This window comes from Empidonax traillii, unplaced genomic scaffold, assembly GCF_003031625.1.
Source record: "Empidonax traillii isolate 1590-97213 ecotype Southwest subspecies unplaced genomic scaffold, ASM303162v1 scaffold496:size689020, whole genome shotgun sequence".
Classification (NCBI taxonomy): Eukaryota; Metazoa; Chordata; class Aves; order Passeriformes; family Tyrannidae; genus Empidonax; species Empidonax traillii.
Genome location: NW_020955689.1, coordinates 439,749 through 455,894, shown reverse-complemented (window position 1 = coordinate 455,894; position 16,146 = coordinate 439,749). Strand labels below are relative to the sequence as shown.

General features: G+C 36.3%; 1 protein-coding gene and 1 long non-coding RNA gene across 2 annotated transcripts in view; one reads left to right on the top strand and one right to left on the bottom strand.

The window, feature by feature from the left end:
* Positions 1 to 16,146, top strand: part of CNTNAP2 (contactin associated protein like 2) — a gene marked incomplete at its 5' end in the record, with an annotated part of 444,129 nt that overhangs the window by 199,434 nt on the left and 228,549 nt on the right. The gene's annotated exons all lie outside the window — the stretch shown is intronic.
* Positions 10,070 to 15,108, bottom strand: LOC114063864. Its single transcript, XR_003572622.1, has 3 exons — positions 15,077 to 15,108; positions 13,097 to 13,211; positions 10,070 to 10,163 (listed from the first exon to the last, which is right to left on the bottom strand). It is a non-coding gene; the product is annotated as an uncharacterized LOC114063864 (long non-coding RNA).

Below are 16,146 nucleotides of genomic sequence, written 5' to 3'. Positions count from 1 at the left end.
AGAGTGTTTTTGAGTAATCACTTGAATTTCAGAGTAATTCTTATACGTGTACATAAAAATACCCTTAAAATATCTGTAGGATGACTATTCTTTTACCTTCTTCATAGTGTAATACAAAAAAAAATTATAAAATGCACATACATTAATATAAAGACAACAGTGCATACTTTAAACTTGAATTGTAATTCTTGAAGTCACAGTTTGCTGGACTACAAGAATCCTCCACAAACTACACCTCTCACTCATTTTATTTAGTTTGCAGTCAGTTAATTTTCATCCATGGTAGATATAATCTCCTTGGTTGAAAGCATCTGCCATTTGAGTAAAGATTATTTTGCATTTATTTGTATTTCTCTTTCAGTTAGATACAGTGTTCTCTACTTCCTTGGTTTGGGGAAGTAGTTTGTTTTAGGGGTTGAGTATTTAGGTTGTAGTTACTGGAGCCCTGAACTTTGAAGCAGCTATTTTATTTTAATTTTCTTTTTTGTCCTGGGCCAAATGGCATAATCTTTATTCTCAATTTTTACATTATTGCAGTAAGTAATGTTTTAAGAAGAGTCACCTTTTAATCTGCTTTAATAATCTGGAGTGCTATTTAATGGCAGATTTTTTGTATGGTTGAGCATATTGTCTGTTCTAACTTCTGTATTTGTTTCTGAAGAGGCTCCTCTTGCACTGTGCTTTCATGTTCAAATAGTGTCTTAATACTCTCTATTTGCTATGTGTCAGTGAGTTATAAATCAGGCTTCAGATCACAGGGTTTTGTTAAGTTGTAAATCTTCTAGTAAAGATCACTTAGAAATTAATCTAGAATTCTGAAACTGTCTGCAGTGAATTCTGAAACTGTCTGCAGTGGTGTGCTAGGAAAATAAGAATGGTTTATATTAAAAATGAGCTAATTTGCAATATACCAAAAAAAAAAAAAAAAACATGAAAGAGAAAGAAAGAGAAAGAAAGAAAAAGAAAAAAGAAGGAAGGAAAGAGAAGAAAGGAAGGAAAAAAAGAAAATTTTTTAAATGGTTTTTTACTCTATTGGCAGTATAACCAGCATCATAGCTGCCTGACCTTTCCTATAGTTTGTGTTTCTTCCCACCTGAGACGACTCAGTGAGCTCTGACATTTGCCAAGTTGCAAAAAGCCTTTAGGAAGTTTGCTGTCTCTCTTTTGGGTGCAGTCACTAAGGTATCTCTCTATTGTACTAGATTGTGCCCAGCAAACTATACAAAAGACAAATGTCAAGAGGCTTGAGAATAGCAAAGAACCTGTTGGAGAGACCCTGTTATGATGCAAAAAATCAGGTCACGCTGAATTTTATGTGTGGAGCACAGAAAACCTATAGCCTTAGCTGTGAGCTAAAATAAAGGATGGTGGCTTATTACTAGTGTTTTAGGCTTTTTTTTCCCCAAAGTAGTGTGTTAACTAAATTAATGTTTTGAGTATAATTTTTAAATAAGAAATTTCTGCGTATAAATTCAAGATAAGGTGACTGTATTCACTTCTGACAACTCTGGAGCAACTTTGAGATAATTACCCTACTATCATTATTATGTGTAACTTCTTGAGGTCCTGCTTCTGAAGTGATAAGAACAATTAAATAATAGAGGTTATGGATGTAACAAAACAATCACCTTTCATTTGCTCTTGTGCTCATTTTTTTTAATAACAATTTTTCCATCTTCTGTCCCCTATCCTCAGGGGTGTAATTATAGCAACACTATTCCTCCAGAGTTACATTTATTCTCTTATCAAACTCCCCATTTTTTAGTTCTGCTTCCCATTTTTTAGTTCTCTATATGGAGAGACTGCAACGAAGCTATAAATAGCACTTTATACCAAGTGATGTCCTTTTCTTAAATTTTCCTTAGAAGTTACTCAACAGCTCTTATTTTTTGGTCAGATGTTTACTTTCTATAGTAAAGTTCACCGGTGATGAGATCATCAAGAATTTTTTCAGTGAGGGTAAAATTCTGACCTATGGCTTTAGTTCTACTTTATTTACATAATCATTGAAAAATTTCACAAGTTCTTGCCCATCTCCTCTGAGCATTCCTCTGTTTTAGGGGTTTACTGCTCAGACACAAGTGTGTAATTTCTTTTGAGTGGGATTCTGATTTTCCATGCATTCAGACCTATAGCTCCATGGCTTAGCATACTAGAATTTCCCTCCTCTTTATTATTAATGGGTTTCTTTGCTTTTTGATTTCTAAACACATAATTTTATAATATTTATTTAGTGATACATTCCTATTGAGCTAACTGTGTATGCTGAAAACTTATTTCATTCTCCTGAAAGCTGCCATGGAAAAAATTTTTATCCTAAGCAAAAGACAACATTCCTACTCTTTTTTTGGTATTTAATATTGATTAAAAGAACACTATGTTTTATTCATTAATAAAAATACTTATTTGAAATAAAAAATTATTAGACTTTCAGTTGTTTAGGTAAAATTTTGCAGGGGTGATTTCAATTTGTTTGCAATTAATGTGATATTTATAGTTTTATTCTGTGTTTATAACTCCTATTGCTATCTTCATTGTTCTCATTGTACAAGCCAAAGTTCATACCGCTGTGGAGCAGACTTAGCTCTAAATTAGCTGTCTTGAATACTGATAACAGTGTAAGTATGGCAAGATGAAGTTCCTGACTGGATATGGGGATCAGCATTTGTGGAGCCTAAAAAGGTTTTGCATCTTGCTGATTACAGCAAGTTTTGTTACCCTGTTACCACTGTGAAAATAAAGGATGTGTCTTTAGACAGCTGCAGATTGCCCTTACTGGAATGCAACAGAGATCTGATGTATTTATTAGGTGTCCATGTTACAAGCAAAATATTTGTTTAAATTTTAAGTATATACTTTAAGTATATACTTTAAATATATATTTCCAACTTATGATACCAGTTTCCTTATAGTGATGGCTTCTATTGGGATAATGTAGAAAGGATAACCAAAGATCATTATACTGTTGGTCAGTGCCAGCACTAATGGCTGATTTGACAGCTAATGAACCAATATGATGTTGAAAGTCCATAATGTTCCAGCGAGCCAGTCATTAAATGCAGTAATGATAGTTTTTTAAAGGTATTATTACTGTTCTAAACTATATTTAGTGATTTGTAGCAGACATTTCCTTCTTGATATTTGCATTATAGAATAAAATCATAGAATCATTTAGGTTGGAAAAGACCTTTAAGATCATAAAGTCAAAACATTAACTTGGCATTGCCAAGTCTACCACTAATCCATGTCCTAAGGCACTGCATTTTGTGTCTTTTGAATACACCCAGGGATGGTGACTAAACTTCCCTGGGCAGCCTGTTCCAGTGCTTGGAAATACTTTCAGTGAAGAAATTCCCTAATATCCAATATAAACCTCCCCTGACACAACTTCAGACAATTTTCTCTTGTCCCATTGCTAGTTACTTGGGAGAAGAGACCGTTCCCCACCTCACTACAACCTCATTTCAGGTAGTGATAGCGAGTGATAAGGTCCCCTCTGAGCCTCCTTTTCTCCAGGCTAAACAATCCCAACTGCCACAGCCTCTCCTCATCAGACTTGTGCTCCAGACCCTTCAGCAGCTTAGTTGACATTCTCTGGACATAGTCCAGCCCCTCAATGTCTTTCTTGTAGTGAGGGACCCGAAACTGGACACAACACTCAAGGTGCGGTCCCACCAGTGCCAAGTACAGGGGACCAGTCACTGCCCTGGTCCTGCTGGCCACACTATTTCTGATACAGGACAGGATTCCATTGGCCTTCTTGGTCACCTGGGCACACTACTGGCTCATGTTCAGCCAGCTGTCAAACAGAACCCCCAGGTCCTTTTACTTCAGGCAGCTTTTCAGCCACTCTTTCCCAAGCCTGTAGCACTGCATAGGCAATGGTACTTTCTGAAGTCCAAGACCCTGAACTTTTCCTTGTTGAACCTCATGTCACTGGCCTCAGTCCATCGATCCAGTCTGTCCAGATCCCTCTGTAAAGCTTTCCTATCCTCCAGCAGATCAACATTCCTGCCCAACTTGATGTCACCAGCAAACTTCCTGAGGAAACTTTCCCTTTGTCCAGATCATGGATAAAGATGCTAAATAGAAACAGCCCCAATACTGGGCCCTGGGACACGCCATTTGTAACCAGGTGCCAACTGGATTCAACTCCATCCATCGCCACTCTCTGGGCTCAGCCACCTAGCCAGCTTTTTATCCAGAAAACCCATCCAGGCTGTGAGCAGGTGGTTTATCCAGAAGAATGCTGTGGGAAAGAATGTCAAAGGCTTTACTAAATTCCAGGTAGGCAACATCCACAGTTTTTTCCTCATTTCACTAAGCAGGTCACCCTGTCATGGGAGGAGATAAGCTTAGCCGAGCAATTGTGAGGCAATTTGGATATTCTGTAATTCCTGTGTGTTTAGCAAGCAAATTTCTACCAGTCATAAAGTTATGCATAGTGGGGTAGACTAGGTTAGTAGTTGTTATCAACTGAGCAAACAGAATACTTGCCATACTTTTCCTGCTGATATATTGACTTTTATTTTTATTTCTTTATGTTGATGGCCACAGAGTGTTATGCTCCATTTTTACACTGCTTAATGTCAGTTTAAAAGAAGTTGTGAATTATATTTGAGAATATAAAAAGGGGAGCCTAACAGCAGAGGTTTGATAATCCTGCGGACTCAACTGCTACTTTCACCTTCATGCTGACCTCAAGTAACAATTTATTACATTCCTGGAGGATTAGGCTGAAAGCACAAAAAGCTTAAAATCAATCCATGGCTAAAAAGAAATTCAGACTAACTCTTTATCTCCCTACAAAGCTATATTCATTCACTGTCTCCAATCATGTTTTCAGTCATATTATCAGGAAAAGAACTGCAGGGAAGCAATGCCTTGTAGCTGAAACACCGATCTACAGCTTAATTAACCCTCTTTTCCTTCAGTAGAGACATTCACTTAGTAATACTTAAAGTTGAGTTATAGCTGTTATCCTTCAGTCAAATAGAAAGTTTTATCTTTATGTTTAAGAAGACTGACAATCTCTTGACCTTATCTGCAGTACAAAAAGGTGTCATACTAAAACACGTTCGTAACATTAAACCAGCTAATTTAGCACTGACCAGAATTTTGTGATCATTACAGATGAACATATGCTGCATCAGTCAATCTGAACTTGGACAAGAGTTTTGTCGCAATTCAGCTCACCTGGTGTAAAATGTGGTTCTTTGTCTACCTCAAGCTCAGGCTCATGATCATGGTCAGCCTTGTGATAGCTTACTTGGTTCTTCACAGCTTACCTGACATAGTAAAATTCTGTAGTAAGGCAAAAGGCTCAATAATTCTGTCTTTCCTTGGGCAGGTCTCTTGATTTCAGTATTGTGATTTCTACGTCTTTAAATCAGTCTCAAGCTAATAACAAAAATATTTTTTTTATTTCCATTTATCTTTCTATAAGTTTTTCAAAATTCTTCTGTCTCCTACATATGTTACATACTTATTTGACTACCATTGGCTGCAGGAACAAAGCATTTTACCGTAATTAGCTAATGCATGTTCTTACGACTGGAGAAACTGGGGCACAGAAATCTAGGGCCTAGATTGTCAAAAGTATTTAGTGACCTTATTCTCTTTGGTTCAATACCCAAAAGTGACTGTAAAGGAGTGACATATATAATTATTTATAAAAGTGTGGGCCAAGTAATTCAAACAAGAAACAAGTGTAACCATGTCTTAAGTTTAGGCCTTTAGCCTTGAGGACCAGGCATTTCTTTTAGCACTAGATTCATTCACTTACTAATAGTTAAAGCTGTCACAGTTGTTATTCTTCAGTCAAATGGAAAATTTTTATCTTTGTGTTTTAGAAAACTGGGGATTTTTTTTTTTTTTTTTTTTTACAAAACATCTTGTATTTTAAAATATTTCAAAAGTTTTCATTCGGATTAGAACTATGAATCATCTTGAGTTATATAATAAAAGCCTGGATGACTACAGATTTAATGGCTGACTTAAATAGTTCCATCATTCCATTATGATGAAGCATCCATTTTAAATACTGAGGAAATTCAATGTTAGTAGAGTTCTTAAGAGGTTACTGCTTAAAGGCTTTGCAATGAAATTTTTCATCTCAAGGTTAAGTCTCTGTAGTTTGTCAAGTATATATTTTGTCACTCCTAATTTTACTTAAAAGATAGGGTTAACTGCCCTTTATGTGCTTATGTCTTGAGATACACAACCCTAAACATAATTCCAAAATGTTCCTCATTTAACCACCACACCTTAAAAAATGTGTGTCCTATCTCTTACATAAAATATTCATAACAATATAAATCATGTAAATTAAAGAAGCATACGTAAAAGAAATGTTAAGAAGGATAACCTTTGGGTTTTAAAGTATCACAGGAAGCAGAGAAATGGAAAGTCAAAATTTTAAACTGTAGAGGCAGCAAGAGAGAAGCAAGAGGGATCTATTAGTCAAGTAATAATGCAAATTTAACCTGTTGTGAAGCTGGTTTAGGTCAGTTTATGGAGAATCCAAACAAGATAGAATTAAAACAATGCATAAAAATAAGAACCAAGAGGGTACGTCTAATATACAAATATATTATATGTAATGTGTTGTGTGTGTGTGATTGAGAGAGAAAGAGGGAGAGAAAGAATTTCATTTGGCAAGAGTTGAGAATACTTTCAATTTTGTAAACTTTTGTGTTTCAAAATTGGTGACCAGAGGAGAGTTTTAATCATTCCACCTGTGTTGATTGTGTCTGTGAAGTTTTGGGGGGTTGTTTCTCTTTGGATTTGTACTTTTTAAAGCATAGTTACCCAAAGGCTTCCCTTATCTAAGTTAACACTGTATGACTTTGTTGAAAAACTTATCCAACTGATGAGATAAATATTTAGATTTAAGGGTCCGAAAAGATTTCTTCCTGGTTTCTCACATAGCTCTAGTGAATGGAATATAAAGCTGTTTCATGTCTTGCAGCCTTTCAGATTCATAAGGACTATAAATACTGTTTACTCAGTCGATAAATAGCTGGGTTAAATACGGTGTAGAACAAAGAGGACAGGCATCCTTACCTCATTAATATAACATAACTATGTTTTTAATTTCAGTGCAGTGAAGACAAATTAATTTTATGTACCCATTTTTTGTAACTGAAAATGAGATCCAGTTTAGATGTCTGTACTCACATTCACCTGGAGACCACAGACCTTTTGTCTGTGGCTGGTCAAGCTTCTATGTGGTTTATGCCCTCCTGTGGTTATTGATGCTTCTGAAACCTAAGCTCTGAGGTAGTGTTTCCAACTGAGGTATTATTCCTGGGAAAAGTACACTTTACTTAGGATCCACAGTAAATAAAATCTTTAAGCTTTGAAACACTGTCACAAAACAGTATTTTCTACACTACAAACAGGATTAATTAGTGGCCATTTTAGTTTCCAAGTCAAGCTGTTTGTTCCCTGTATGTCTGCCAATTAGAGAGAAAAATATAAGTAGAGTGAGATATGAAGGCAGTTTTATTTTACATTGCACAATCAAAAGGCCTGTAGTTTCCAGATAACATCACAAGGAGAGTTACTCCTAACATCACAAGGTAAGAGTTACTCATAAGCATATATTGTCCATGAATTATTGACTGTATAAAATGTTAAATATATAAAATACAGAAACCAGCCACATTCTTTCAACACATGGCATTAGAAATATCACTGTATGTATTTATTTCAATGTGAGACAAAGTTTGTATCATCCAAGTTAGAGACTAAAATTTGTGGTTTACTTAAATCTAGCATCATATGTGACCGGTCTCCTTATTTTAAAGATGAGGGGCAGCTTTTCTTTCTATCATTTCTCTGTAGCTTGATTTACCTACACATATGGAGGTAGACTAATGTTGCTGCAGTTCCCCATGAGATCTAGGCAACTAGGAAAAACAGCAGATGTTACCTCTCTACTAACAGGTCATTTACTTAGGATAAGTGGGTGGGGAGTCAGTAAAAAAGTGGAGTATAAAAAGCCAAATCCAATTCTTTGGCTTGGCAATCGTATGAGTGCAACTAAGGACAGTATTTGTTTGGTGGCGTGCAGGTTTTTAGCTATATAGATATATACAACTATTTTCTCCTGAAAGCTACCGAATACAAAAAGAATTGTTTGTTCTAAGTGCATATCTTTAAATCCATCTTATGAGAAGTGCTAACCGTTCAGCAAGCCTGTAAGACCCCAGTAAACACACTACTTTTGTCAGTAGCTTTGTAGGGATTGGATAAAGCATAGTTAACCTCTTAAAAGTAGACCATTTTAGCCTAGGTGGATGTTACGGGAAAGAGAATGAATTACATCAATGTAAAAGAACATTTGCAGTTATATGACATTATTATTATACTTTTTTCTAGAAACAGTTGAAGAAATTACTGTTTTAGCAGCTTATTTTTGCACTTGCAATACAGACCTCCGTATATTGTAATAGTAGAGGCATAAAGTAAAGTTTTCTCAGTCAATGAAACAGCATTTTTCATATTCTTTTGGGAAAACAGTAGACTTCAGGAAATATCTCTGACAGTGTTGAAGTACCTGTGTTTTCAAGACAACCTGCTGTATACTTTTAAAATGAGTAGGAATAAAACTCAGTGCCCAGCAGAGCCTTCTTGAATTCTAATAGCTTCAGTAAATGCTTCCTGGTGGAATGGAGAAAGTCTGTCTTAAGTGCTACTGGCTCTACATGCCTTTGTGGCAGGTGGGAATGTTCTCTCTCTTGCTGAACACCAATAGCAGATGAACTGGAAACAGAGAATGAACCCCCTTTTTTTTTTTTTAAGGTTTTTTCATTCTTTTTACTGAATGAGCAGTTTCCTTTGATTTGTGTTTCCACTTTGCAACAAGATTTCCAGGTGGGTTGTTATGGTGGCATATGTGATAATATACCACTTCAGGTGAGACTATGTAAGGCTTTCTATCACTTTGAAGACAGAATACAGGATGAGTTCACCACTACATTTCAGCAGCTTTGTGCTGGCATGTTGGCACAAAGCAGCCATGAACCTGACTTAACAGACTAGTTAAATTGGTTTTATGGCCTCTTTGTGCTGCGGGAATATTGCAAAACAGCTGGAGTGCGTTGCTGATATATCTGGTCCTAAATTGCTTACATGGTATGAAATAGGATTGTACAACTGTCCCATGGAGATTCTTCTCAAAACTACATTCATCTAGTGACACTGTGCCAGCAAAGCTGTGCTTTTAATGAAGGCACGTGGTATGTATCACATCAGGCAGCTTTCATGTTAGTTTGACCTGATGTACTTCACAAGGGTCATTAATCTCATTTCAGTTAAAAGAATAACTGCCTGAGACATCAGATGCATCTATAAAAGTACAGTACAGGTCACACATGTACTTTCAAAGTGAAGTTCCTGCACACTGCTTAAAATCATAAAACATATATAGCACACATTTAATGCCTTTTGAATTAAGTGAAGGAGAAAGATATATCCTGATAGTAGCTTTACTGCATCCCAACAGTTAGGTAAGGGACTTGTCCATGCTACTGTATACCCAGGAGCAATCCTAATTTTCCTGAAATTAATCAATTTCTCGCCATAGTTTCTGGATGCTTGAGGTAGGGTTCTAGGTCTTTATTGAACCTCACTTGCATTCCTTCCCTTATATAATATCACAACCAGAGTTTATAATAGATTTTCCTCAAGTTTTCTCTTTTGCAACTGACCTTTTTTAACATATTCTATCTTCAGCTGCTCACCACAAGGATTGCTCGTATGTTCTATGGACCTAGGATTCTCAGGGTCTGCACACACACACTCTCTCCCCTCCCCACATAGAATTGTGAGCTGAGGCTTCAGATTACTGGGTAATTTCCTGAATACTGAATCAATAAATAACATTGCCTTTAACACAGCAATGTCAATGTAAAGCCAGTGCAGGGACTATGTTTACGTAGGTAACTCTCAAGCAACTTCATACTTAGTGACTGTCAGGACAAACCTTTTTTGTGTCATATTTCACAAACACTGCTGAGGGTCATGCACTCAAGGCACACATTTGTGACAGATGAGCATCAGCTATTCATCTCCTGCTTCCTAATGCAGTGCTTCCACTTAGTTCTGACTTTCATCTGGTATTTGAGGGGAGTTTGAGCCAGAGATGAGCTGTCCTGCTGTAGGGAAAAGATGAGCTTTTCCAACTCAACACTAGAAGAAAAAGCAATGCTGAAGATTAATTGAATCAATTAGAGGAAAATACAATATGCTGACTTAAGTGCATAAACAACTGGTTTACTATTGTTGCCCTATGTACTTATATTTAATTACCCTCAGCTCAAGTCAGCATAAATCTTCAAGCACTACACATTATGAAATGCTAATTGGTAAATGGGTGTTGCACTGAACGTTGGTTTCAGTTTACAAACTAATTGAAGATTTTATTCCTGTCAATTTTATTGCAGCAATCCAATCTTGAGTTGAGGACAATGTAAATTTCTTTAACAAGGTCCAAATCCTCCACCCCAAAAGTCACATTGTGTAGGCCAGATGGAGATGGTATTAAGAAAATAAAATATTTGTACAAACAAATAGTGGTTTGGGTGGAAATAAATTAGTCAACTTTTAATGTTTTCAGAGACTCTGTAACTGTAGCAAGACCTTCCAAGTGTTTGTTATATATCATTAATTAATGGATTCTTACAACTGAAAAGTGTCACACAGATTTTGTGAATTTATAGGGCCAAGTGATGGTACACCTATGTTGCACAGTACATTTTGCTAGTAACATTAACACTTAAAACACTACTGTGAATTCATATTCTGTCTGAACTTAGGAGAAAAAATTTATGCTGATAAACTTCTATTCTGAAACTTTAAACATAAAAGCAAATCTGAATAATTTACCATTGCAGAAGAAAAAAAGTTTTTAATCTGGAGTGACTTTTTGATCAAATCGTGATGTTTAGCTTTATCCTGTGTGTAGTTTACAGAAATTCACAGAAGGCTGTCCATTCACACAGCTAAGTACTGATTTATAGTAGCATATTTTTAAAGGTAGACCAAGAAGCAGGAACAATTGTGGATAATTCATGGCAAGCAAAGCAACAGAGCAAATCACTAACCACAGTTAAGGTTTTCTAGGGTGCAAAATGCCAGCTTTAGGAATTACCTTTCTCAGCTTGAAAACCTGAGCTAGTATCAAAAACCAAAGAGATCTGTCAGTAGAGAGAGATGTTGAGGAAAATTACCCTCAGCTGCTATCCTAGGAGCATATTTACTCCCATTAACATCACTTATTTTTATATTAAGCATGTGCTTTTTAAATGGCACTCACTAGCTTTTGTTTGTTTTTCAATTAAATGAATTGGTTGACTGCTTGACGCCTGACATACATACATAATTTATGGTGAGTTTTCGAAGTGCTTGTTTTTCTTTTCATGTTACAGAAGCATTCTCAAGACTATTGTTTCAAAAGATGGCTTCCAGGGAAATAGTGTCATTCTAACGATCCCTAAGTTTTGCAGGATCTTCATATTCTGAACCAACAAGCAAGTGAAATATTAGAAAGCACTGGGCAGTAAGGAAGTGCAAACTTAATTATTTCTCAGCTTTTAAACCCCTATGATGTCATTTGCTTTTCTAAACCTGTACTTGGGAGCTTAGCACTGGTTTCTTACTTTAAAGGGAAAATAATTAATTTTAATGCCTGTTTCGATTAATTAGAAATTAATATAATTATTATATAATTATCCTATATACTTATATACTATAATATATTATTATATAATTAAACCATTATCTTTATATGATCTGAATGCTTTCGCATTCACCAACTGCGCATGTAACTATTTCCTCAAAACTTCAAATTCATTTTAAATGTATTCTTCACAGAAGGTGTCTGCATTATTGCTCTTTCATATGTAATATGTTAACACTGGACTTTAAAAAGACATACACACTTATTATATATCATGCAATAATGTAGTTATTAATTTATTTAACTATTTTAGTATCTAATATATATTTGTTCAGAGGAGAACATAGACAAAATGTCTAGCAGAAGAAACTTTATTGTATTACATATCTGCTTGAAAATTAAGTACAGTATGAAAGTTAGTACATTTTCTGCTGATCTCAGTCAAGTTCCTGTGGAATAGTTGAAGTCCAAAAGGGTTTACAGTTAAAAAATAGGTTACCCTATTCATTAGCAGGTCTTGTTGAATTCAAAATTCAACAACCTTGTAAAACTTAAGGATCTGAAAGAAGAAACCTACTGTAATATTAGCTACCTAATTCTGTCTAGGAAATGTCTGTCCATTGGCAAAATTTTGCAGTTCACTTACGTAAGCTAACATACCCATTCAAGAAAGCAAGTCTCAATGTGATAGTAAAACTAAACTTTCCATTTGTTTGGATGGATTGTGGGGTTTTTTTCTAGTTAAAGCAGGAGTCTGAATCTCCACTCACCTGGAGTTTGTTTAGTATTTGGAACTGAAGTTTGCTTCAAGCCTGAAAATAATTATGTTGGCTAAATCATTGCTGTGATCTATTAAAATTTCTGTAATACCTTAAGCAAAGTAATTTTTCTTGTGCATGTACAACCTCTTTGCTATCAGATTGTTTCAAAAATATGAGGGAGGAAGATATTCTTCATTTTAGTAATAAAGGCTGCAAAAAGATTAGAGATGGATTAGTTATATAGAAATTCATTTTCAAAAAATATTTATGTGAATAACGTGTTAATATTTTTGCTAGTGAATAATAACAGATTTTTGAGTCTCCAAATACACCCATGGTTTTTTTGAACTCATGGAAAATGAACATTCAATTATAAAACAGATCAAAACAAAAATAAGATAGACCACTGTCTGTATAAGGTCCAGATTGGTTTATATTCACTGACTGTACACATAACTATATTTTCTCAAAACTACAAATTATTTTTAAATGCATTCTTCCCGGAAGGTAATGTTATTATTGCTCTTTCATATCTGATATGTTTACACTCCACTCTAAAAAATTAATTAAAATAAATAAAATTTTAAACAGTTAAATTTTAAACCATCAACTGTTGTATTTATATGTATTTTCACTTCTTGTCATTTACCTGTCAGGAAATCTGTACTGACAAGCTCTTCACATGCAGTCCATACAGTGCATGTAGATACAGGAGACTTCCAGTATTGCCTTGAGACACACCACATAAGCATAAATTTGTCTAGCTGAAAATATTTAATAAGGGGAAAAAAGACGAAGAAAGTACGTACAGAAGCAGAGTTCTTCCCAAAAGCCTAGTCAAGAGTGCTGGCTATTAACAGGATATTTATTGGTAGTAACGTTTTCAGTCTAAATAATAAGTAATTAGCCAACCACATTAAACAATAATGAGAGCTAGTAATCATTTTTTTATCAGCAAAATTAGCCTGGAGTAATTTTAAAACAACATTTAATACAAACAGCTTAATGAATATGTAAAAGGTAAAAGTTATGCACAGAACCAAATGTTCTCTGCAAACCAAAGATAATTACTATGTTTTGACTGTTATGCATGAACTTATACAGAATAGTTCTTTCCCCGCTTCTCATTCTTGTGCATGCATAAATTATGCAAGTTTTCTATGGGTGTCTCCAGAGGAGTCAGTTTTATATGCAGAATGAAATAAACTACTGATTAATTTTGATAACACTCAAGATCTTTGATCTGCATTTTGGATACAAGATCTTTGAGAAGCTTATCTATAGAATAATAATAAATTAAATAATGAAAAACATTTTTACAAGACCATGAGGACAAAGTAGGTCTCTTCTTTCTCTTTGTAGTAATAAATAATATGTGGTGGAGTAGGCTGGATTTATATAAATACTACGGGCATCCTGGACTTAGAGTGCATAGAAGTAACCTATAACCATGGACTTTACCATTGAGATATTTCTGGGTCTTGAAACTGGTGATGAAGTGTGATAGGAACTGATCATAGTAGCACTGCAGTGTTCAGCTCTTTCAGCAGAATCGTATGGAGGTTGGCATGTTATTGAAATGAATAAGCTCACTGCTTAGAAATGTCAGAACAGTTTGGAGTTTGAGGGAGTGAAAATATTTACATTGTGCTTGTAGGTTAATCTACAAATTTTCATCTCGGAGGATACCAAAGTCTTGGTAAAAATGTACTCAGACTGTACAGCACCACTTGAACCTTCAGTGGTAGGAAATGTGGCATTCTGTGCCAAAACTCTGCCCAGAAGAAATGTTGAAGTTGTCAGAAGAAATGGCACCTGTAGCTAAAGCACTTTTCAAGGGCATAATTCCCTGAACCTGTTAGGACAGCCAGTACTGGCGCTTTGAAACATCTGTGGTTGTCCTTGATAGGAACCAGTAAGCACAACCATGTGCAGGGATGTACAGGATGGCATGAGGAAGGGCAAGGCGAAAATGGAAGTGAACTTGGCAAGGGATGCAAAGATTAACAGGACGGGCTTCTACGTGTAGGTTAACCAGAAAACGAAGGTCAAAGAAGGCGTATCTTCCCCGTCCTTTTCCCCCCTGACCCTATAAACAACTCTGGAAAACCAATAAAAATGTATGAGGAGAAGTCTGCTTTAATCTTGGGTGTCAACTTCTTTTCCCACAGCTCTCTAGTAGATAGACAGCAGGATGGGAAATGGGGAAGCGAAGTGCTTCCCTGTAACACTCCGGCCCAGGAGCTGCAAGCTCACAGGCTCAGCCAGGAGTTTTACTTTAAAATATGTATATTAGGTTCTTCAATACCTCAAGATAGTGTCGAGAGAATAAGCCACAGACTTGTTCCCAGGAGGTATTTTTATTGATAATTTAGGGGAGAAAATAAGGAAACTTGTCAAAAGTTCAAAGGGGCACCACACAAGCTAGACAAAATGTTCCACCACAATACCAACCCAACACATACAAATCCACAACACTTAAATCAAAATCCAATCCCTCCACAACACTTAAATTAAAATCCAACCATTACAGATCCAAGCCAGCCAAAGCACCAAGAAAAGAGGAAAGAAAAAGAATCAGAGCAAGAAGAGAGAAGGAAAAAGAGGGAGAGGCAGATTATATAGCTACCACTGGAACCTTTGGAAGCTCTCACACACCCAGGGGGCAGGGCTGGGACATGTGGCAAACGTATGTCCTTGGTTTTATCTGCTCTGGTCCCTATGGCAGTGCCCCCCCAGGCAGCGCCTCTGACCCACTGGCCACTCTGAGGTTCCAGACCAGGGTGAGGGGCAGTGTCCTCCCTGTTCCTGCCAATCTGAGCCTGGCTTAGGGGCTCCAGGAGGTGTGTTATAGTTTTCCCGGGCTATTTGTGACTGACAGCTATTCTAAGGCTTCAAAATGTGAGCCTCAGAGGCCTATCAGGAGAGTTACAATGCCACCTCACCTCCACGAGCTTCGACCCATCCCTTCCACCTGCACACACACACACACACACACTCCCAAGGTGGTTTCAACCCAACAATTACTGCTCTGGTATCCAACATTCCCACCGTAAGAAAAGCTCAGGCTCCTGACCACCTGAGGAACCTGAATGTATATGATTCTGTGGGACCTGATGTGGCGCATTCCAGCATCCTGAGGGAACTGGCTGATGTAGTTGCCAAGCCACTTTCCATGGTATTTGACAAGTCATGGCAGTCAGGTGAAGTCCCAAGGGATTGGAAAAAGGGAAAACGTTGTACCCATCTTTAAAAGGGGTAGAAAGAAGGACCCTGTCAACATAATAGATAATAGAATTGTACAGGTCTTGCCAACCAAAAGCCAAAGCTGATGAAGTCAAATTGTGGCCAGTCAACACATATTTAAGTAGCAAGGGCTTTCAGCAGAAGTGTTTTTAATATTCTCCAATACACCCTCAGCAGACCTAAGCCTCCATTCATTTCTACTCAATCATTTGATTGATGTCAGAGGACTGATTTAAATCAAGTCTTTAGAGAAGACTGTTAATTGACTCACCTCTGCAATTCTCAGTGCTACCAAGATTTTTCCCAAAGATTACCACAGTGCATTTAATGAACACAGAACTTGGCATTGTCAGAATATATTGTACAATCCCTTATTATACTAAATCTTCTAAATTACCTTTTTACTTTGGTAAATAAGAAGCCATTAAAGACAAAATATTTTCAGTATATATG